We start from the raw sequence: 23250 nt of genomic DNA, 5'->3' as shown, positions 1-23250 counted from the left end.
TAGAAACCCTAGCTCTGTGTGTAGTATAAATGTAAACAAGCCTAACTTTTGGTTCTCTCTTGTTCTCCCTCTCTTTCTCTCTCTCTCCTAATGAGAAGAAAAAGCTGTTTGGGTTCAAACTCTCCCAACTCTGTACCACCCGGCTCCAGCTTTGAAGTACTATTTTTCCTCACCTCGTTAACCAACTCCCACTTTTTTAATCATGAGCCCGTTTCAGCTTTGCCGCGGGCCAAATCGAAAATCTGAAAATAAAACATCTCAGTCTGTGTCATGAGGCGTGAAATATGATAATGTATGTAAGAGAAACGTTTTCTCAAGGGAAAATTGATTTTCCACTCGGTTGCGACTGTGGCATAATCCATCACTTCTGCATCTTGCTGTACAGAGATGGAGAAAGTGTTGGTCAGAGAGTTGCAGCCGCATTAGCTGCACCTTGTATTTTCTGAAATGGAATATGTCCTTTGACATGGCAAATTGTTGGCAGGTCTTAACCCATATTTACCTATTATTCCACCTGTAATTTATAGTAAAAAAACACACAAACACAAGGTGAATTCAGTCATTTGTTGTGGCAAATCATTCTGTCTCATGGGTACAAACATTTTGTACAACAGGTGGGAGCTGATGATGGATGGACAGCAGATGTGTAACTATACTCCTCCACTGTGTAAGACAGCCTGAGGGGCAGGTGTTACTGAGAGCCTGGAAAAACAACTATTAAACATTGGGCCAATGCCTGAAGGATTTACATATTACAAGAACAGGGACAGGATTCGATTCAGGATGATTGATGAGGTTATCAAAAAGCTGAGAGATTGAAACTATCAAACGAGGGTTTGAAAAAAAACGTGGCTCCACACCAGCCCAAAGCTGTGTGTATGTGAGTGAGTGACAATCTATGTGAGACAGATTTAAATACAACAGTGTCTCCGCTTCCAGTTCAATAAGAAAAAACAAACAGAAAGTGCGAACAACTTTTTAGAGGTTGCATTGGGACATACTGCCTCTTATTCTTTCATTGTAACATAAACAGGAAGTTGATGCTCCAGTGATGCTGCGGTCATTTTAGGCCACTCAGGAGGACTGCGTAATATGCTATTATGCTAGGAAATATGACTTGAACAGCAAATGGAGTTAAAACTGAAATCATCTCAACCTTTAGTTTTCCCTCTGCTACAACTTATGACACATGACATTGCTGCTGTCAAAATTAAGCATCTTAAAAACTACTTATAGTTACTCATTCAAGAGCTTCATAAAATACTGTATCTTGAAACTCAAAAAAAAAAACATCTACAAACTCTGCTTGGGTGTGCTTGATTTGACATTTTCTTCACCCTACAGTTAATTATGTTGCACCTGTTGGGCAGGAAAATCACACCTTTATTATTTTTATTAATGTGTGGTCAGACTGGATTTCACCTGGTGAAATTTACTTACCTGGTGTGGACAGGAAAAAGTGTGGGCAGGGTTATAAACATAAACTGGGCAACAGCATTCCACAAGCTGTAAATTATATGTTGCTAACATCGCTGCAGCCAAGCAGCATCCCTCCTTCTCTGCTGCTTGAATTATTTTACCATGTAGCTACATAAACAAGAATATAAACAACAATTGGAGCTGCAACGATTAATCGATTAGTCATTTTTAAGAAAAAATGCCCAAATTCTCTAATTCCAGCTTCTTAAATGTGAATATTTTCTGGTTTCTTTAGTCTATTATGACAGTAAACTGAATATCTTTGGGTTGTGGACTGTTAGTCGGGACACAACAAGACATTTTAGGTTGCATCTTGGGCTTTGGGAAACAGTGATCAACATTCTTCACCATTTTCTGACATTTTATAGATCAAACAACTGATCAACTAATTGAGAAAATAATCATCAGAATAATCAATAATGCAAATAATCATTAGTTGCAGCCCTCTCTCAACCTGGCTGGACATTGGACAGCCTCACATTTTGCATGTTAGAGTTAAGTCTGATTGAATTCTGTGCAAAGAAAATGGGGAGTGGAAGTGAATACAAATCGCCTTGTTCCTCACAGAGCGGGGTGTAAAACATTTTATCAAGGGAGTTTGGTGACCTCACATACCAGCCTTGCTCTGCCCGATTTGAACCGGAGCAGTGGTCTAATCAGCCAGAATAAATAAAAAACACCTGTGTAAGTCTGCAGGGCCTTTAAATGGGTCACATGTAGCGGCACAGGTGGTGCTTGTCGAGCTAATTCAGACTAAAAACGCATGAGTGAAGAGAGACAGAAATAACAAGACACCAGCTTTAAAAAAACAACATTTTGCTATTCTGTCAACAGAAACACAAATGCAAGACAAAAACACATCATTATATTCCTTCTGACCGACTGCTCACAGGCTCCGTCCACTCTCTTTCACTGCCAAACCAATACTATTGTCTCCCTCTGTGCCTCCTGCTCTCCTCTCTCTGATCTTTTATGTTTATCATGACTCCTCATCTCCTCTTTTTGTCCTGTAAAGCTCGCTGCCAAGTGCAGGAGTGACTTTTAGTGCTCTACCTCCACAGGCAACACTTAAAACCACTCACGGCACTTAATCTTATAATTACTGTTTAGATATTTCCGATTCACTGTATAGTACAGAGGCTCACAGCATTACAAGTACACGATGCTGTTACACCACAGAGAAGCCCGGTATAATTGTGTTCAGGCTGGCTTAGCGTCTAGCCAATTTATCTCCTGGTCACAGCTACACACAGACAAGAGAAAATATTGATCCGTCTTTTCTTACCACTGTAAGAGACAGCTGGTAGAAGTTCAGTCAAACATAGCTATGGCACTAGTATAAAGAAGTTTAGAAGATGTCTAAAGTCCCCTTGAAGCATTTCTACTGTGTTTATTTTGTGTTAACAAGGAGACTACACAAATGGCACGCAGCTGTAAGGAGGCCTTTTGGTTTGTATATTTATACAGTCATAATTTAACATGCGAATCTTGACTCTAATTTAAGGTTTCATAGAGGTCACCGACAGTCCAGCAGTCAGTCCCATAAAATCTATCCATGATCCGTAGAGGAGATCATGTGTGAATTCCATGTTAATGGAGACGAAGAACCGAGCCATTAATTCCAAGGGCAGCTTTTATTCTGCTGTAAACCAAAGAAAAGACACACAGATAGCTGGACCGAGTGAGGAAGGGGGGAGTATTCCCCGAGCAGGGGAGAGATATCAAATGAAATCCGTTTCCCACTCCTCTCCTTACCGCCTCCTACTCTTTCCATCAAGGAGAAATAAGATAGAGGGAAACAAAGGGTTGCCAAGGTCACTTTCATTTTCTCTGTCTCTCTCTTTCACACAGACAAGTACAGGCACATAAATGTATATTCTCAGAGGATGGAGGACAGACATAATTTCTGCTGATGATGGGAATACTGCTTAATGTTTCACTGCAGTGGTTGTGACTAATCTCTGAGCTTCTACACATACACAAGCACCCTGAAGATACACATGAGGTTACTCTGTGCTTTATACAGCGCAACACGAAGTGCTTTAAACATTAGTCATGTTGGTCTAAAACTAATAATATAAAGATTTATACTGGTGGGAAATAATTTATATGAATAAGGAAACTTTCCAACTACTCAGCAAATGTATGCAATATTACATATAAAATGTGTTTTACTGTTATGCATCACAACAGACAAAATTCTCTCCATATATGTGTCATTAACAGTTGGTGTCGTGTAGTTGAACATTCCCCTGTTGGCACAGTTCAATGGCAATATAATTGACATTGTTGATAAGCTTCTTGTCAAATATTGACAAGCATCTTTTATTTGCTCCCAAAATGTCCTTGTTGGAGCATTACCTGTAGGTGCTCTTTACCCATGTTATGAATGTTGATTTGTGATTTAGTAGGATACATTTTTTCTGCAATCAGTTTACTGCTAAACACAAGCTGTCTGAGGCTAATATGTTGCCAAGGCAACATCCTTAGTAAGTCTTAAAGATCAGGTATTATGGCCTTTTTTGACTAATTTGTATGAATACTGAGTCTATTTTAAACATATCTGTGACATTTCATTCACCAAAGGTTCTCTAAATCCATCTTTCCTTACAGCCCAGATTCCCTTCTGTCCTCCAGCAGGCTGCAATATATTTACATAAAATCTGCATTATTAATGTCCTACTCAGATTAGCTGGAGGTGTGGCCCCACCTTCACCTCCAGCCAATTAGAATACTATCTAATGAATAATGCAAGTTCCCTTACGCCGCATCTTTACCTGGAGTAATGTCTGCAGCTGGAGACCTAAAACAGTATATAGTGTTCTGAATGAAGGGGAAACCTGCTGTTGCACAGTTGAGATTGCAACAGGATGTTTCAGAACAGTAAGATCGTGTCTAAGTTTCCCAACAAAGTAAAAGTCATTTTTCAAATGTAGCTGGAGGTCGCTAGCTTAGCTTTAGCACAGATATATTATATTCCTTTAGCTGAGTAACAGAAAGAGACTATATTAAAACTTCATCTAAAGATTGAAGATGAAAAAATTGGAATCCTGTGGTGTGCTGAGTCTCGGAGAGAAGATTGTATACAAATATTAAATTCAGCCATTCCTGACATAAATTTCCAACCTCTGGAAGGAAAGACTTTTTAGCTGCTGAACAACTAGCAACACTTCAGTGTCCGGCTTTGCTCGTCATCCGGCTGAAATGCAAACTCTGACTACAGAAGTTATGGCAGGGATGGGCTTCATGCTAAAGCTTCCTGCATATTTGATTTGACTGTCTGGTGCGACATAGTAACGGGTTCCACCTCAACACTGCTAGCTCGAGTCATGAATTTCAAATAACTTAAAACGACCGAGGAGATAGAATTGAGTCATTTTACAGCACAGGAAGGCCCACACCATCACCGAAATCCACCCCACAATACCAGCCCTTTTTAAGATGCTTTCAGACAGACAGTGAATGTTCTTTCACTAGTGATACTTTGTGTCTTCCTAGCATGAAGCAAAAATGTGTGACTAATTTGACATCTGTTAGTCTATTCTTTTGTGAATCCAGTTACTTTGTTACTGCACTAATTTTTAAAACTCCACAGATTCAGTTGTTGCTTCCAGTGGAGACCTCAAAGGCCAACTGTCTCCAACTCTTACTGGAAGTGTATTTAACTCGCTACATACATACATACACACATACACACATACATACATACACACATACATACATACATACATACATACATACATACATACATACATACATAGTGAGGGCATAGTGTAAAATTAAAATTTTATATCTAATTTTGTTAGTTTTCATTTACATCTACTATTAATTTAGAATTAGTAGTACAAACAACAAACATTTCTAGAACAATAAAATTATATATTCATACCACGATATGATTCAGCTGAAAGTAATAAATGATCATATTTATAGCCCTTACCTCATTCTTAACTTAATTCCAAAACTGAAACATTCATTCTCTAAAACCTAAGCCAAAAAACTTTTTTTTTTGGCAAGGTTTCTTGAACAAACCAATAAATTATACACACAAGGACAGACAGAGACAGGACAGAAGCATAAAAAGGGGTTGAATAAAAAACAAAATTTGAAAGGGGGACGTAGAAAGGTCTGCAAAGTCTCTCTTACTGTCAGGATAAATATACTTCAGTACTGTCTGAACTGTATGCGCGCACACACACATTGATCGTCTGGATCTCACACACACAAGAGATAGTGCAATCACAGTGCACAGGAAGTTCAAGCACAAAGCACAGGGGCAAAGGTTAGACGTTGATGCAAAGCCGGTTGCAAGAGTGTAGGAGAACTTGCAAGCCACTAGAGCCAGTGTTTGGTTTGTCCATTCTGGGCTACTGTAGGAACATGGCGGTGCAATATGGCGGGTTCCGTGGAAGAAGACGCACTAGCCGTGTAGATAAAAAGGGCTCATTCTAAAGTAACGAAAACACAACAATTCTTATTTTTAGGCGATTATACACAAATTAAAACATACTTATGAATATTATGTTCCATTTCTGCCAAGTCCATTCTGCTAGATGCCACTAACTTCTACATACTGCACCTTTCATAAATCTAGTAGTCCTCCTCATACCCTAATTCTTTGAAGAAAAAGACAGAAGCCTACATCATAAAGTCCCTCCTCCCTCCCCTCAACTCCACCGGTATCCATATCAGCCAGTCTAAAACCACAGAAAAGGGCAGACAGACGGAGTGAAAGGACTGTTCTTCCAGCATCGTTTTGTTTCCAAAGCTTCCCAAATTACCAGGTTCTAGAAATAGGCTTGGGCGACGATCTGGTGAGATGAAATGGGTGTATTTACATTCACTGTGAGACAAAGGGGGAAGATTCAGAAGTGACACTGACACACTCTTAGTGTCTCTGTCTGTCACATGCATCTTGCAAAACAAAGATGTTCGCACACAGACGCACAAGCTGAGAGCTTCTGCTTTGTCATTGTGTGCTTTGAGAGATCATTATGGACTAGTATCCGAAACAAAATCACTGGTTTTGCTTTCATTACAGCTAAAAATAATATGTTTGGAGAGATTGTTTTATATTCTTGAGCAAAGCAAGTGGCTGAAAAAGCTCAATCGACTTCTAATAAAACTGTGGATCAAGACTAAGATTCATCCACAACACTGCCTCTGGCCACTGCTAGTGAATCCCAACAGGGAATCCTGTAAAAGTGACTGTAGAAAACATGGAGGAAGCCTGTTTGATGTCCTTCATAGGGATGTTTTGAAGCCTGAAGCTGGATTTATCACCAACAGCAATTTTGTCTGTTCTTCAGTGCGAGAAAATATGAATTTAAGCAAATAGGGTGTAATTTCACTGGAGTTGAGGTGAATTTGATAGTGTGAGACATCTGTGAAAGGAAAATATTTATTGACTTTCGAAAGAGAAGATCAAGGTTTCCCCGTTCAATTCGAGCACAGTCAGTTGTTTCGGAGGCAGCATCTACTGCAGCTTAATGCACTCCGGCTTTGACTTCCACTTTCGTACAGTCAGTATAAAGACACTGTTGATGAAGGCCACTGTGAGACCAGGACACGGGCTCTGGGTCAGTCAACTGCACATTCACAGACAGTGACGGCAAAAAAATCCAAATGGAGAGAACACAATATGGTTTGGCCTGAAGGGAGCTAATTTAAAAACACAGACTTTGTTCAGGCAGAAGAGAGGACTCTAAAACAATGGGCTGGCTGACTGACTCACTAGAGGCAGACACACCACTTTGGGGCACTTCACATGTTTATAAAAGATGTAGAGGGAAGAAAGGGAAAATGGGATGTTAGGAAGTGCATTCTTCAATTTAATATCTTTGCATTGAAGTAAATATAGAGCTATTCAAATATATATGTCACAAATTAAAGGGAAACTTCAGTTTTTTTTTTAACCTGGACCCTATTTTCCCATCTTTTTGTGTCTAAGTGACTAGTGGGTCCAGTATTGAGTGAGAGCGCTGCAATCGGCAGCCGCAAAAGGGGCTCTGACAGTCTCAGATTGTTATTATAGGTGTCTGACAACATTATAGAAAGGAACCTAGAAGTTTCCCTTTTAGGCAGGGTGATGATATCCCAGAAATACTTGCCATTGCCAAGACAGAGAGGGTAATAGACAGGGTAACATGTACCTGCTTTAGGCATGATAACTCGTTTACATGTGTAAGAAAAGGGCTTTTTTTTACCATTTAAATTACAGTGTTCTGGAGGCCAGTTATAAAACTGGTGAAGTTGTATTGCTTTCCAAAAAGAGGCAGTAGCAGAAGGCACTCAAATGGGAAAAGAACAGGCCATGGTCTGTGAAAACTTGGCTGTGTTAAGGCAACCCTCTGTGCTGGCTCAGAGCACAGTTTTGCTCATGCATGTGCTTTCTGATTAGGGTGTCTTTTGCTCTGCTCTGTTTTGCATTACCAAAGATTACAATAGTTTTAATTAGCAGAAATCCCCTTAATTTTTACTGATGATGGATTTACTATAGCACGGATTTAATGTGACTTCAAGTGTCCAAGAGTGCATGAGAAAATGGAAAAAATGACTGAAAACATGAAGAAAATCTGATAGTTATACCTAATATTCTTTTTTTTTGACTCTGGACAGTTAAACACTCTTAAACACTTCCTCTGTAATTTTTAATATAGCTGTGGTGCTTTGGGCAATAAATCTGGTTTTGTCCCATATCTGTCACTGTTTGGGTCTAAGTTATGTTCAAAGTTGAGCCTCTGGTGTTAAAAATGTTTTTAATCACTATATAATCACTACTTCTAAAGCCTCTGGACTATACTTTAGTTTAAGATAACATTAAGGCTAAATTACAATCTTTATTTCTCTTGCAGTGGTGGTAATGTTCTTGCTGTGGTGGTGTACCACTGCTAAATGAATACAGAGAAAACCCTGCAGTTTACACATATAAACCAGTGAGATGACCAGTACAACCACAGCCTTTAATGTGGCCAATGGGCAACTTTACATGTGTTGCTGGGTTTACTGTAAGTTCCTAGTTTACAGTTGGACATTTTTGCAAGTGGACAGAGCTTTACTTAATTCCTTAATCAGTATTTCTCTGCTGCTGATGTACAACCACAGCAGTTTTCTGTTTGCAAAGGATGTACTCTAAGGTCATGATTATACAGTGAAGGCAAGAGGAACCACAAACAGGAAATTGGCAGAAGAAGAGATTTTGGGAGCTGGTCACCTCAGTGGGATTTCCCTGCTCCTCAAAGGACAATAACTGCATGCATATGAACACACTCCATCTTTATCTCTTTCCTCAGTAAATGGAATAAAGCCATGTTTGTTTCCTGCCTCTCTTATTTTAGCTTCTGAACCGAATGCACACTTGGCCTTGATTTCTCTTGCCTGTCTGTGTTTTACGCCTCGGCTATCTTTCTCTTATTGCTCCTCTCTCACACCACTGTGGCCACAATACTATGACAACTTCATACCTTTCCTCTCTCATTCCCCTTTCGTGCTGGACTACTAACCTAGGAAATACATGGGTTGGCTGTCATCCTGCCAGTGTTGAAAACGCCACTTTGAAATTACAGCTTTGCAAGCTAGTAAAAAAATAAGGATGCTTCCTACAGCTGTGCAGGGCTGGAAACAGTGCTGAGTGCCTTTTTTCTGGACCTTCACACTTGTCATGATGAAGGAAAAATATTGAAGGGGACAAGGGAGTCAAAGGAGGTTGAATCTCAAAACATGAACAGCAGAAAGGAATGACACATTAAATATCCCCCTTCCCAGGTAAATGACAGATTACAATGACAAACTACACTAACCAAATTTTAATCATGCTGCACAGCAAGAAATTAATTGATTAATCAAGCTTGAAAAATGTCAAACAATGATAAGTGCCCATGACAAGTCACCATAGCCTGAAGTGATATCTTCCAATTACTTTGTGCAACAGCCACAGGTATTTAATTTATAATTATATGAAATGAAGAGAAGCAAGATGATCCTTTAGCATTTTTACTTAATGAAGGACTTAAATGATTACCTAACAATCTTAAAGAAAGAGTTCAACAATTTTCGGGACTACACTTATTTGCTTTCAGTCCAAGCATTAAATGAAAAGACTGTGCGTTAAGTACAGAACTACAGCCAGGGGGTGATTAGCTTAGCTTAGCATAAAGACTGGAAACAGAGGAAACAGCTAGGCTGCCTCTCAGCAAGTTTTAAAAATATCCCTAACAACATCTCTAAAGCTCGCTAATTAAGACAAATGTGTTTTGTTTAATCTGTGCACTAACCAGAATGTAAAAAGAACAATTTGTGACTAACAACACTTTGTTCATCCGTCCTGCACTTCTACAGCATCTCTGGCTAAAGCGCAAGTTGCTAGATGCGGTCAGTGAGCACAAGTTGTGCTCAAACCTTATTGTGACAAAACTCCAGGATTTCACTGTATCTGGATGTTGTTTACTGTGAGAAAGTGATAAAATGTCTTGCCTAAAATGGAGGACTCGTCTTTACAAATCCCCTTCAAACACGTTGTGTCGTGACACGTGTCTAAAATATGTTTTTCCACAAAAAAGTTCAATTATCTTGTTAAAAATCCTTAAAATGACATCTGCTCCTTCCCCCTGATTTAAAAATTCTGAATCTATGAATATGCAAATGTTTTTTACTTCAAAAGTTTAACTGCTGGACACAAGCCATTTCTTTCTTTAATGAATAATCCATTCTCAGTGTATGTGCACGAGAGGCTTCAAGTTTCCACATCACACTTGTGTAAGATTCAAATTTGAACTACGATTGGATTCCAAACTAGTTGTGATGTCACAAATCATGCAAAACTTTCTACTTCCACCGGGTGAATGTGAAAACAGCCTTTTCGTATCAAACATCATTCTGCACATTGAAGGTAAAACATCCAAGTGAAGGAACAGGAATTTAAGAGACGGGACTTTAAGTGAAAGTGACCAACAACTTGTGCAGAAAAATAAGAAGACAAAAGGCCGTTAGTGAGCATCAAAGCTACTCTGTTACATAAAGACAATGAAATGTTGTGGTATCCAAAAACCACTCTAATCTTGACAATAGCGAGGCACAGCGATGTGACACATCTATCGATCTATCCACCCATCCATCTTCTATTCCCTTTCATGCAGTTTAAGGTCATTGGGGGCCAGAGGGCCCTGGAGGGGGTTGCAGTCTATAACATGGCTGACATCAATTAAAAAAAAAATCAATCAAAATCAAGTCAGCGGTGTTTAATATGCTGAATATAGCATAGGATGTAATGGATTAGCATATCATTAAAAACCTGCGCTGTATGTTTATTGGAAAATCACCTTGAAGGAAGCGCCCTTCAAATCAAACTATCCCCCTCTCCTCGTGGTGCCGATATGAGAAAACCATCTGTTACTGCCTAGTGTGTTACCATCACACACTGTGAGTGATGTGGGAAAAAAAAACAAAGTCAAAAAGTTTAATCCGCTCGTCTCGCCTCTCCATCGAAAGCACTGAGTAACGTTTAGACCACTGTCAAGAGGTTGAGATAGCAGATGGCCAGAGAAATACAGTGTAGTACAGATGGCTTGAGATGAACTCTGTTTACATGTGTGTGAGAAATTTTAAGTAAAGTAAATTTTAAAGAAATGTAAGGGAGGAAAAATTCAGCAGATAATGTACAAAGCAAGAGAAACTGATTTAAAGAGAGGGCGAATGGACAGCTGCAGTCTAACAGGTACTACTTCATTTTTATATAATCATCAAGCTTATAGCATATGGGCACAGAATGCCACCAGTACACACGCTGACAAGCCTCCATATGTTAACATATAATATATGGGCTAAGAGATTTTTTTTCTCTTCGATGACCAGAGAATAGCTGCAGAATCGAGGTCGACCACATCTCTGTCTCTTCTTCTCACCATGCACATACCAGCATGCATCATTTCATATCTTAGTTCTCTATTATTCCCTCAAAATTGATTTCCATTTCTGTCCTTTGCTTTTGTCTGCCAGGATAAGATGTCAGCACTTGAGTTGTTATAGTATTATGAAATCCTTGAGCACAAAGAAAGGGGGGAAAAACGTACAGCTTTGTGCAGGTGAGATAAAAATGAACGAGGGGAGATATTATGACTAACTCTGCAAAAAATCAGCCAGTATGTTTGTGAGATACTGAAGTAAATAGCCTGGGTGTTGTATAATGACTGCCAATGAGTTGTCATTATTTTTCCGCCTTGCTTTTCCTCTCATCATTGCCAGTATGCACTACTGCTCTTTGTTCTTTCTTATTCACCCGCTATCCACTTTGTTACAGTTTGTTCTGTTGCCTTTTCTTTTCTTATACAACCTGCAGTATAAATACCAAAATAAACAGCTCAGAGGGAATTAAAGACTTCGTTCTTATGCTATAGGCTGCTAACTGTGTTCCCATACCCAAAGCTAAAACCACACACTCACCACACAACCAACCATAATCACATTTTAATCTCTCTCCGAACATGACAAATGCATTACTGCTGAATTTATCCAGCCCATGAACATGTCATATGAACCTAAAATAAAAAGCCCTCTTCCTCTGTTGGGCTGCAGGCGAGTTCCCATACTCAAGGCTATCACACAGAGACTCTACAGAGCCCACAGCTTTTCTTTCCCATCGTGATAGTGCCTGAATAACCACTGATAGTTCCTCTCAGACCAAAGTTCCATACTGTCAGTGCCCCCTCGCAGAAAAACTATGTTCCCATGATCACACATCTGGGAACGAGGCATGGAAAACCTGACATAAGTCTTGGTGTCCATGGTTACTAACAATTACCACCTTACTGCTGTGCTGCTTATAGAACAAACAATATACAGTGAGACTCATCTGATCATATATTTAGGGTTTAAACTAAGGATTATTTTCCTTATTGATTAATCTGTCAAGTATTTTCTTGATTAATCTTTATAAGATTTAGATGATAGATGCTTGGGATTTTGACTAATAAGTTATTTAAATGGTTAATAGAAAATTTTTAATACATTTCCTGGCAGCACTTTTAGTACAACTGTCACCACAATGCCAACATGAATCATGGTTTTACTGCATTTAAAAACAGTCCATTTAAAAGTCATAAAATGTCAGTCAACTCCTTAATAAATATCCATTACCAGCCAGATAACTCCAGACATTCATGGCGTCAGGACATTGCTCAATATACTATTTTCCAGCAGTTATACTATGGCAGACTGTATAAAATGAAGTGTATGAAAGGCAACGTTAGCCATGAAAAACTCAGACTTGAAGGACACAGAAAATCCTGTTTCAAAATGCAAGGTAAATGGTAATGATGAACAAAAAAAGATGATTTTAATATCAAAAAAGGTGACAGTTACTCTCATTCACACATGAAATGAAAAACGAGGTGTGCACATAGCATTTTTGCTAAAAAGCCCAACATGTAATGCTTTGCCTTTTCATAGTAAATAACAATTATGCAACATTGCACCTGTCAGTGAAAGGTGCAAAATGATGATGATTAACAGGTGTCCTATCAACTGTAGAGTAAATAAACTGTTGTTAAGCTTGTCATGTGGTGAATGAGTGAATGACAGCGTGATCTCAGACACAATGTCTCTCTCTATGTCAGTCATGGAGTCTGTCACTCCAGACCATGAACAACAGTAATATGGAGTGACAGAAACTGATTTATCCAGTACCTGAGGTGTAAGCTAGATACCATCCCTTAAACCTTCTTAATACACCTTAGATGGGTGAAAGATGACATGACAGCTAGTGTTCATTTCCAATCTTTGCCATCTCTTCTCCGTTGCTCTCGACCTTTTCTATGAACTAATAGTCAAGGAAAGACATAATAAGGAATGTGAGAGAAAGAATACAACATGCGGTGTGAATGCGACTGTGTTTGTTTGTGTTACTGTGTATGACAGAGATGCGGGTTGCTGCATGAGGGTGATGGCCACACATGTCACATCAGGAGGCATGATTATCCACCAGGATTACACTTTAATCAATCTAAAGCACTAGTCCCTGTCTGCTACTGTGCTAATCCCATCAAAGGGGGGCTCTTTCTGCCTGTCAGCTTATCCTCTTCCATTCACCACCATGTTAAACACCCCACAAAGCTATATGTCAAGAGTCAGCTGGGCTTCAGCGTGGAGATGTAAGGCCCCTACTCGGCAGCACTGCATCCAATCCGCCAACAATTCATTCAATTTCAAGATGCGGCAGAGAGGATTTTCCCATTGATGAGGCAAATTAATTGTATATTTGCATTTTAATGATAACAGTAATATAAAAAAGCATGTATTTATCCATTATCAGAGGCTGTAGTGATTAGTCTTGTGCTTTAAATTCATAAAATGCCATTTTAACTATAGACAAGGACACTGTATAGTGCTAAAATGAATACTCAGCTGATCAATTAGTCAATCAACAGAAAATCAATTCTTTTGACAAGTCATTTATCAAGAAAAAAATGTCAAACATTTGGTAGTTTCAGCATTTTCACAGTTTTCTGACATTAAATGATTATTAGATTAATTGGAAAAATAATTCACAGGTTAATTGATAATGAAAAATATCATTAAATGCAGCCCTAATAGGGTGTGCTTGGCTGGCATAGTGTGTGTGTGTGTGTGTGTGTGTGTGTGTGTGTGTGTGTGTGTGTGCATGTACTCCTGCAAAAATAAACATGCAAAATGTGTATTAATGCACTAATTCACTTCAAGTAATATGCATTCAACCACCTACCCACCCACACGTACTGACACATACTCTAAAATCTAAAATGCACTGTCACGGTTTCTTGGTAACTGACTTATCCTGGTTATTTTCAAGGCACACACACAGACCAGCAGAATTAGTTCTAAATTTAATAGATGACGCATCTTTTACATTTGGAAATTATTCTGATTTGGACAACTTAAAAGCACATCAGCCTTTAAACCATCTGAATGTCATCAGGAAGTGGAACATGTGAATTGCTCATAACACTGTCTGAATGCAGAAAAAAAAAAAACCCATGCAGGAACACATGCATTCAGTTCAACGGCAACACACGCACAACATTTGGAGAGCTGTTTGCATGTGTGCCTATGATGAAAAACCCCACTCTGACATCTTTCATCTCTTCTCTCCCAGCCTCACTCTCACAAAGCCCTGATGAATGGATGGATAGAGAGAGAGAAAGAGGGTACGCAAAAAGGAGTAAACATAGCTTACGAGCATTGGAGATAAAAATAACTTCATAGCCAGGAAAAGATAGAAAATCCAGCTTTTTTTCTGCTGACCTATCTCCATCCGTTTGTGCACGCATGTCTGTGTGTGTGTGCGTACAGTATGTGTGTCTGCATGGTATTAAAACTCAGAGGGAGGATGAGTGAGAGAATCATCATGTGTTCAACACAGATAGAGAAGATAGATGAACACAAAGACACATGCATACGCTGACACCTCCTTATACAGAGTGTACAAACTAACCATAAATCTACTGGCAGATAAGAGAGAGAGAGAGGTACAGTCTGTGTAGAGATAGCCTACATCTTTTCACAGTAAACAAACAGATGGCCACCTACGACGATATGCCAGATAAGTGAGCAAAAACAGCGAGATGCTCAGATAAAAGAGACGACAGGATGGGACCAAAAAGACAAAGTAAACACTACCCATCTGCTTGATCCTGGTGACAAATTGGGTTTGTTACTCAGGCTAGTTATTTCTGTCAGTATTAAACCACGGCTGGCACAACCCGCCCTAACTGAAATGGTTTAGGACAAATCTGGGGCTCTGGGTTGTGGCCAAATTGCCGCATTGCACAGAGAGATTTGAAGCGGCTTAGTCAGCTGGAGACAATGCACAGCGGTGGCATCATGACACAGAAAAACAAAAACGTCAGTGGGTCACTTTTGGTTTGTGTTTGTGCCACAATGCAGGCTGGCAAAGAGTGTGTTGGCTTTAGTTATCCACTGGGAAACAGAATGACCACACAGCAGGAACAAAGTGGGATGTACTCAGGAATGATGGTGTTAACAACCTGTGTTCATTTTTTTTTTTTTTAATGATTTTAAAAACACGTTTTAGTGTTTTTCTGTTTTCCTGTTAACAGGTGCGATATTCACGACTAACAGACACATTATTGTTTTTGCTCTGTACTCAGGCAAATTGTCTTTCAAAATGAATCAGCACAAGATGATGGAAGCGGAGGACTCGGATGCTCTCAGCTCCGATGTTAAATGCAGTTAAGTCGACTAAACTCCTGTTTAAACCAGCTTCTCCACCGTCTCCTCCTCTACCGTCCAGTGTGATCGACTCTCCGGCTGACAGCGCCGTCAGCAGCCGGCAGGAGAGACATTCCACGGTGCGCTTGGATTTTATAACTGAACTGATGCTTTTTATTTCTCTGACGTTTTTCACGTCACAAATGATGAACAACAGCATTAAAACACAAATCTTGCAGGTAAAATATGACACTATCTGTTATATCAGTTTAATGTGAAGCGCCTGCTCTGTAGGTGCGCTTGATTTTTTCTGTAATTGCGGTAACTGGGTGGAGATAAGCCTCCTGAATTTGCGTCCAAAATGCTGTCAAAACTTTCATTTACAATTTCCACCGCAGCCTCCATGAGCATCGACCGGGAAAGAGGCAGAAAAAAGGCGCACAGAGGCATGAGGGAGAGCGCACAGTTAAAGCACCCCAAATAACACATTGACAAAACACTCAATACAGAGTGAAAAACCAGACACATCCGCATATAGAAACAGATGAAAGAGCAGGGAGAGATACAGATAATTAGAATAGTTATAATTAGAATTAAAATAAGCTCTCTCTCAAATAAAACATCCCAAGATATGAGTGGAAATAATTGTTCTTGAAACTGCATTTATAACCTTTTTTTTTTTTTTTTGACTCAAATGTAGCCTAACCATGTCATGTGATGCTACTTCATTACACTTTACCACCAATATTAAAGGGACCACTACAGAAAAAAAAGTCATATTATAGACACTACCGCTGACTGTCCCTGTAACAAACTATTTCACATCCTGACCATATACTAAGTTTTGATATATAATAGATAATTCCTACACCAATCACTTAAATATTAACGTAAACACATTCAAATTAAAGCTTCAGTTGGGCGCTTTAACCTGATAGTTTCATTGTAAATAGTTTGGAGTACAGAGCCAACACAACTGTCCAAATACTCATGAATGGCTTTGTATATAATGAGCAAACCAGAGTAAAATAAAATAAATGTTGAGGTATGGATGGACATAAATAATGTATAGAAGAAAAAAAAGAGGCATGCCATTAAATCCAGCAAATGAATAAATAAATGATAAACCAAACAGTTTGACAAATAATAACCATATTATTCCACATTTTGATATCACTCCAAAAGAATCAAATAACTTCACAACTGCAGTATCAGTGCTGCATTATTGTGTCTTTTACACATAACACATGATATTTTACCACTTCATAATATTCTCAAATATCTCTCTCTGTTTGTAGTTATTCACTACAGTTGCTGACCTGCATCGCTGGTGTCTTATTGCACAAAGCTACGATCGAACTGCATTCAGTGTTACTTTACCGTATAGAGCTCGATATTCATGGGGTCCATGATGTGCACTGACTGCTCCTCTCTGTTGTGTGCTGCTATTGTACACATCGGTATATGTGTGCAACATGACACTGCAAGTTGTCGGTACGTCTGCGCTCTCGCCACGAAAAGTCTGAAACATTTATTCCCCCTGATGGTTAAAGTAATTCACACTGACAGCTGACCACACGAGCTAATTTGAAAAGGAAAGCATTCTCTGTCTGTTGTAAGTGTGCGGTACAACACGAGATGGAAGCAGCGGGGAAACTAATTTACTCTGAGGCTTGGTCTGGCCTCAGATGAGAGTTTTATTAAGACACTAATGTCGCTAAGGAAATATGAATGCGGTGAAATGAAATACACTCCACAGAGTCAGTCTACTGGTGCTACCCAAAAGCCTCATTTAAGATGCCAAATATGTCAAGGATGCAGATTCTGCTCTATGACTCGTTCCCCTCCCACCCGTCACTGCCGCCTTCTCTCACATCTTCTTCCTTTTGCAGGTTTTCCCTTCTCAATCTTTTTCCATCTCTCTGCATCTGATTTGCTGGATGCAAAAAGAGATACCTTTTAGTATTTCAGGAAGCCGCTGCTGACAGATAGAAATATCTGATTGGGTGGCAAACATACAGGCAGAGAAATAGATAGTGGGGAAAACATGCGCTCTGGAATGCTGTACTGACATTCTCTCTCTCTCCTTCACTGACTCACATATTCCTTTAATGTCTCTTTACCAGGCCTCCTTATAGCTCCTATGGACATGGAGAGGTGAGCTGAAAGAGGGTTTCTGTCTCCCTCCCGCCCTTCACTCCTATTCAATCTTAGCTTTCTATCCATTTCCAACCTCCCAACATTCCTCTATCCTTACTGTACATCACTCTTTTCCTCCTCCCCTCATTCATTTGTCTCTCCAGCCTCAAAATCAAGCACAAGATCACCTCTCTGTTTCATTCTCCCTCGTTCCTCTTTCTTATTATGTCCGTTCTTCAGCTGCAGCATACAGTAAACACTTTGCAGGATCCTATCTGTCTAGTAAAATGCTTTCTAGCAGCGAGATGAAAGGCATGCAGCGCTGACTCGAAATCAGGGGCTATCTGTTATCTGATTGGCTGACATGGAGAGCTGTCTGTGGATTTTAGTTACCGGGGAGAACAGGGAGATAATGGAACTGTGTCAGCAACTTCTGAAAATGCAGGGGCCAGAAAAAGATAGAGGATAGGATGACCAAGTCGTGGGTAAGTGTGTAAATGTTTTGTGTATTTGGTCATGATACATTTGACTCTTTATTCTTCATAACAACACTTTAGGGTACGTCATGTGAGAAGTATTTCCAGGGTTTACAAATGCGAATCCCATGAAACATGAATAAATGGATGAAAGTATGAGCACTCTCTGTGTGTATGTCTATGTCTGTATGGGACAATTTAAGAAAGAAAGAAAGAAATCTTTAAAGGGGACAGATTATGCACATTTCCAGGTCTATATTTATATTCTGGGGCTCTACTAGAATATCTTTGCATGATTTACAGTTCTTTCTTTATCTTATGCTGACCCTTTACACAGCCCGTCACTTCAACCTGTCTGAAACAGGCCGTTTTTTTTTCTCCTGTCTCTTTAAGGTCCCCCTTTTGAGGAGCCCTCTCCGTTCTGATTGGCTAGCTTTTGGAACAGCCGCTCGGGAGGCTACGTCAACAAACCATGAAACAAACTATAGTAGTATGATCTTACTTTTTCCTGTTCTTTACTCAAAATCACAACTTTTCAAATACAACCAGCTTCTTCTACACGCTTGGAAGAGGGCAGGGGGGGCGTATCCTGTTAGTTGTAATCTGCAACCTCAGCGCTAGATGCCACTGAATCCAACACACTGTACCTTTAACCTCAAGTTTTGGAACTTTGACCACATTTAATGTAGATATCTGACATCATAACAGTATATAAATAACAGAAAACCAGAAAAGGATTAATATGTTCCCTTTAAACGTCCCATTCAGTCCCTTTAATAACTTTGCTGCTCTGTTAAATGTTATATTCGAATGCAGTTTTGCTACTAGGGTATTTGGTATAACTGCTTTCTAAATAAGAAATAGCTTCAAACACTGAGCCCTGACTGACAATCAGAAGAGGCCTCCCTGATGATACAGTCCTGCTGATTAGAGTCATTCATGTTGGGTGTGCCAGTTCAAGTGCTGCAATCTAGTCTGATTGTGTCATAGTGACACCTCTCTCTCTCCTCACATGCCTCTGACTCTCTTTATGGAGTCCCTGGGTAAATCCCAAGTCCCTTAAATTGCGTTTCCCTCACTCGCGTCCTTTCCTTGCATCATAGCCTCTAACACTGAGGATGCATGGAGTGATGCAACGAAAACCATGCGAGGACAGAGGCAATGAGGAAATGTGCTTTTAGATAATTTAGATGTTCTTTCCTCAGAAGTGTCATGTGAAGCAACATCCGTTTCTGATGACATCGGCAGCTGATCACAGCTGGATAAGCTGTCAGTCGGCTTTAACAGCTGTAGCAACTTTAGTTTGTGTCTGCACTCATGTACACTGTGCTAATACGAATAAAAGTGCACATTTTTCACTTCCAGAGCAGCCGTTTTCTCTCTGTAGCCTGTTACCTGTTTGACAAACACCTGCATTCTGTATTTATATTGTGTACTGTGTCCTGCTCAGAGGCACATAAGCCATTTCTACTGGCAGAATGTGTTTATATTATTTATTAATTATCTGTGTCTGTATATAGTGATATTCTGATTGTGAATTTGTTGTTTAATAACCCAGAATATGATTAGAGTGTCTTTTGAACACTGGAAATGATCTCTTGGGCTAAATGTTTCAGGGAAAAAGGAAATTATGTAACTCATATCAAACCTGTCACTCAAGAATTTTCAGCCTCACATGTGACTGAATGGAAATCACCATAAATTGTGTAAAATATAAATGTTTAAGATGTGTTGACAGACAAACTCTCTGACTTTAATTTTATCCTTAATAAAAGTCAAATAACAGATCATGAAAAGAAAAATTTTTCTAATAAATGAGGAAAGTTATTTATGGTTCTTTAGTTGATCAGAGCGACAATTAACAGATTTTAATTAGATGGTGAATCAAAAAACAAATAAAATATAAAACTTGGGAATGATATACTCGAGTTTAATCTGTAATCTGTCTCCACTCCAGGATTAGACTGCAGTGATGTGATGATGTATCAGATCAGTCCGATCAGCTGCAGCATCCAATCAATAACTGATATCCAGTGAGGGGGCGTGTCAGCCGGTAGAAGACTTCTGCGTAGGCTGCTCATGATTCTCGCTCCTCAGTGCAGAAACATGCACTTCGAGATGGCCTTCGTGACCAGAACAATGTGTGTTCAAGCGAGGATCGAGGAGTGAGGAAAGACCAAATAAGGGACTTGGGATGTATCCTCTGATTCCAAGGTCAGGGACCACCTCCCTCAAAAGATGCTGAGTGGATCTAGCGATACTGAGCGCTTCAAAGGATGCACCAGTTCCCTCGCCAAATATAGGCCAAAGGAGGCTGCACTTCTTGACTGTATTTGAAGAAAAAACTGGAAAGCGAGAGTCTTGTTGACCCGTTTTGATGTATTAATTCTTAAAATGCACACTTCAAAGGAGGATGCTCCTGAATTAGGATGCAGCCACATACAATCTTTGCCCTTCAGCTACTGCCAGATCTAATTTGCCTAATGTGGCTTTAATGGTAGGTTTCTTTTAAATGTAAGCAATTTCTGTTTCTGCCTCTTACCTGTTGCCTGCCAGCTGTGTATGTCTTGCCTGCTAAGTCTGATGTTTGTTTGCCTGATCCTGCCTGCCTGTCACTGAATAAAACCTTCCGTAAACTGCCTTTTTATTATATCAGCTGTGTTCCAGTGCCTGCATTTGGATCCAATTATCTGTTGCCAGAAAAACATACTGTTACAGATTGAAGGCTTTAGGTAGTTGCTCAGGGAGGGATGCCAGTCATGGTTAATCCCACTTGTGATCCATGGAGCTAATGTGATGGTGCCTATAAAAATTTCAGAAAGCATAAGATTCATTGTTTTTATCTTTAAAAAAAATTGTTTTTTAATGCGGCAATGAATAAGTTTTGCTTTTTAGGCATACTTTTGTTACGCAGTATTTCCTTAACTCTGTTAGTTGGGTGGAAATGCATTCACCCGCTGTAGCGTTAGTCCAATTGCACATTCAGCTCTTTGGATATGACTGTAACAGTGCTGACCACAACTATGCATGTACATAACAATAGAAAACATTGGACAAACACTCACTACAGAAGTGTCTACCGAGTCCCTGGTCGGAAAGGAGTGTTTTAGCAGCTCCAAAAAGACACTGTGAGAAAGTGAAATGCACAAACACACACTCACAGGTGGAGGAGCTGACAGAGTTCAGGGCTCATTAAATCCCAGTCAGGCAGTAGCTCCACTGAGGCCAAACACACTGCAATTCTCACAAGAAGAGGTTCTGACTGGGACAAACATGTGTTAGCACACACACACACACACCTGTGAAAGCTCATAACCTAGTAGCTTACAAACAACTGTATATGTGTGTGTGTGTGTGTGTGTACCAAAGCTGCATATGTGTGCAGTGTGATTTCACACTCTCACACTTAACCAAGCACACAGACAGTTATATGCAGCGGTGAGGTATTCATCTGTTGATCTACATTCCTGAGCTTCATGCAAGCCATTAGTGCCAGCAATCTCACCACAGTTAGTTTGAAAGATGGGAAGAACATCAAACAGGCTTTAAACGCACACGCACACACACACACACACACACACACACACACACACACACACACACACACACACACACACACACACACATGCACTCTCTTACATGGACAGAATCATCTCTCTCTCATCTACTCACTCTCAGTCATCGCATCACTTTTTTCTCCCTTTTCATCTTTCTTTAATCACTGACTTTCTTGTGCTCCTCTTTATTTTCACATCATGTCCAGTGTGTACTTTAACCCCTGGGAAAGCAATAACTACCTTGACAACAACAGAGGTGTGTGTGTGTGTGTGTGTGAGCGAGAGAGAGCGAGAGCGAGAGGTAGGATGGAGAAAGGGAGAAAAAGCCGCAAAGCCAATTTCTCTTTGGCTTGCAGATGGGAGACATAAAACTTTTATTAGAAAAAAATGAGTTGTCAGATAGAGAAAGCATGTGTTGAGGTTGTCCTGGGAATGAGGTTGGGGATTTGGGAGTAACAGACATAAAAACCATCACCGAGTACTCTCGGGTGCACAGATCCACACACAAACACACTAGGGAAAAACAATATTTGCATACAATTTGAATACATTTTGACATTGAGTTTTGCCATTCATTACTTACCCCTTTGACAAAAAAACAGGGCAAAGTAAAGAAGACACCAAGAAAAACTAACTAACAACAATCCCACACACCTGCACACAGAAACAAAATGAACAAAGCAACATCTAAAGGAATAGCAGCTAAATGAATGGCGTCAGAGCCTAAATATACTCTGAGAAGAAAAACAAGACGTTTTTGGTGTGAAGCAGTTCATGGAAGTAGTTTGTGACTCAATTACAAGTTTAAAATGTAAAACACAAAACCTCAAACACACAAACAGCAGCTATAAACAAAAAATGAAAAAAGGTGAATTTGTAACACTTATTGCCTGCAAGTGGCACAACTGTCAAAACTGCAATTTGATAGTATTTTCATCCTTCCCTGTAGATGATGCCTACATCCGCAGTTTGGCACTGCTGCTACTGTTTCTTTTCTTGCCTATAGGAAGCACAGCTGGCACTGCGGCTCTGAAACCGGATGATATTGGCTGTACCTGGTCTGCCGTGCTTACTAGAGGATTCTGGGTGTCCTTGCTCAGTTGCTCTACTGCAGCCTCATCTATCCACGCAAGTTGCATGCAGCATTGAAGATGCTTACCACTGACCACTTACTGGTCAGTTATGACCACATGTTGGCACTGGAAAACAACAGAAATAGGTGGTACAGAAGCTTTATACACCTCCTGAAGAGAGGATTCAGACCAAACACAGCCATTAGGCATGACAATCATGAGAAATACTCTGTTTATGTTGCAGAGTAATCCATTAGGAATGTGCGTTAATGTATGTGATCCTGTCATCGGCCAACATAGCGCCCTGCTGCATGACATCATGTAGTG

The 23250-nt window shown here is 39.8% G+C and overlaps 1 protein-coding gene across 3 annotated transcripts in view; it reads right to left on the bottom strand.

Moving 5' to 3' along the window:
• The window catches only part of kank4 (KN motif and ankyrin repeat domains 4), an 84502-nt gene that overhangs the window by 48925 nt on the left and 12327 nt on the right, over positions 1-23250 (bottom strand). The window contains exon 2 of one of the 3 annotated variants that reach the window (XM_042416356.1): positions 22906-23049. The exons of the other annotated variants lie outside the window; for them this stretch is intronic. The gene's annotated coding sequence lies outside the window, so the exon portion shown is untranslated. The remainder of the gene's footprint in view (positions 1-22905; positions 23050-23250) is intronic. 3 annotated transcript variants of the gene reach the window in all.

Source organism: Thunnus maccoyii, chromosome 7, assembly GCF_910596095.1.
Source record: "Thunnus maccoyii chromosome 7, fThuMac1.1, whole genome shotgun sequence".
Classification (NCBI taxonomy): Eukaryota; Metazoa; Chordata; class Actinopteri; order Scombriformes; family Scombridae; genus Thunnus; species Thunnus maccoyii.
This window is presented reverse-complemented; position numbering and strand designations above follow the sequence as displayed.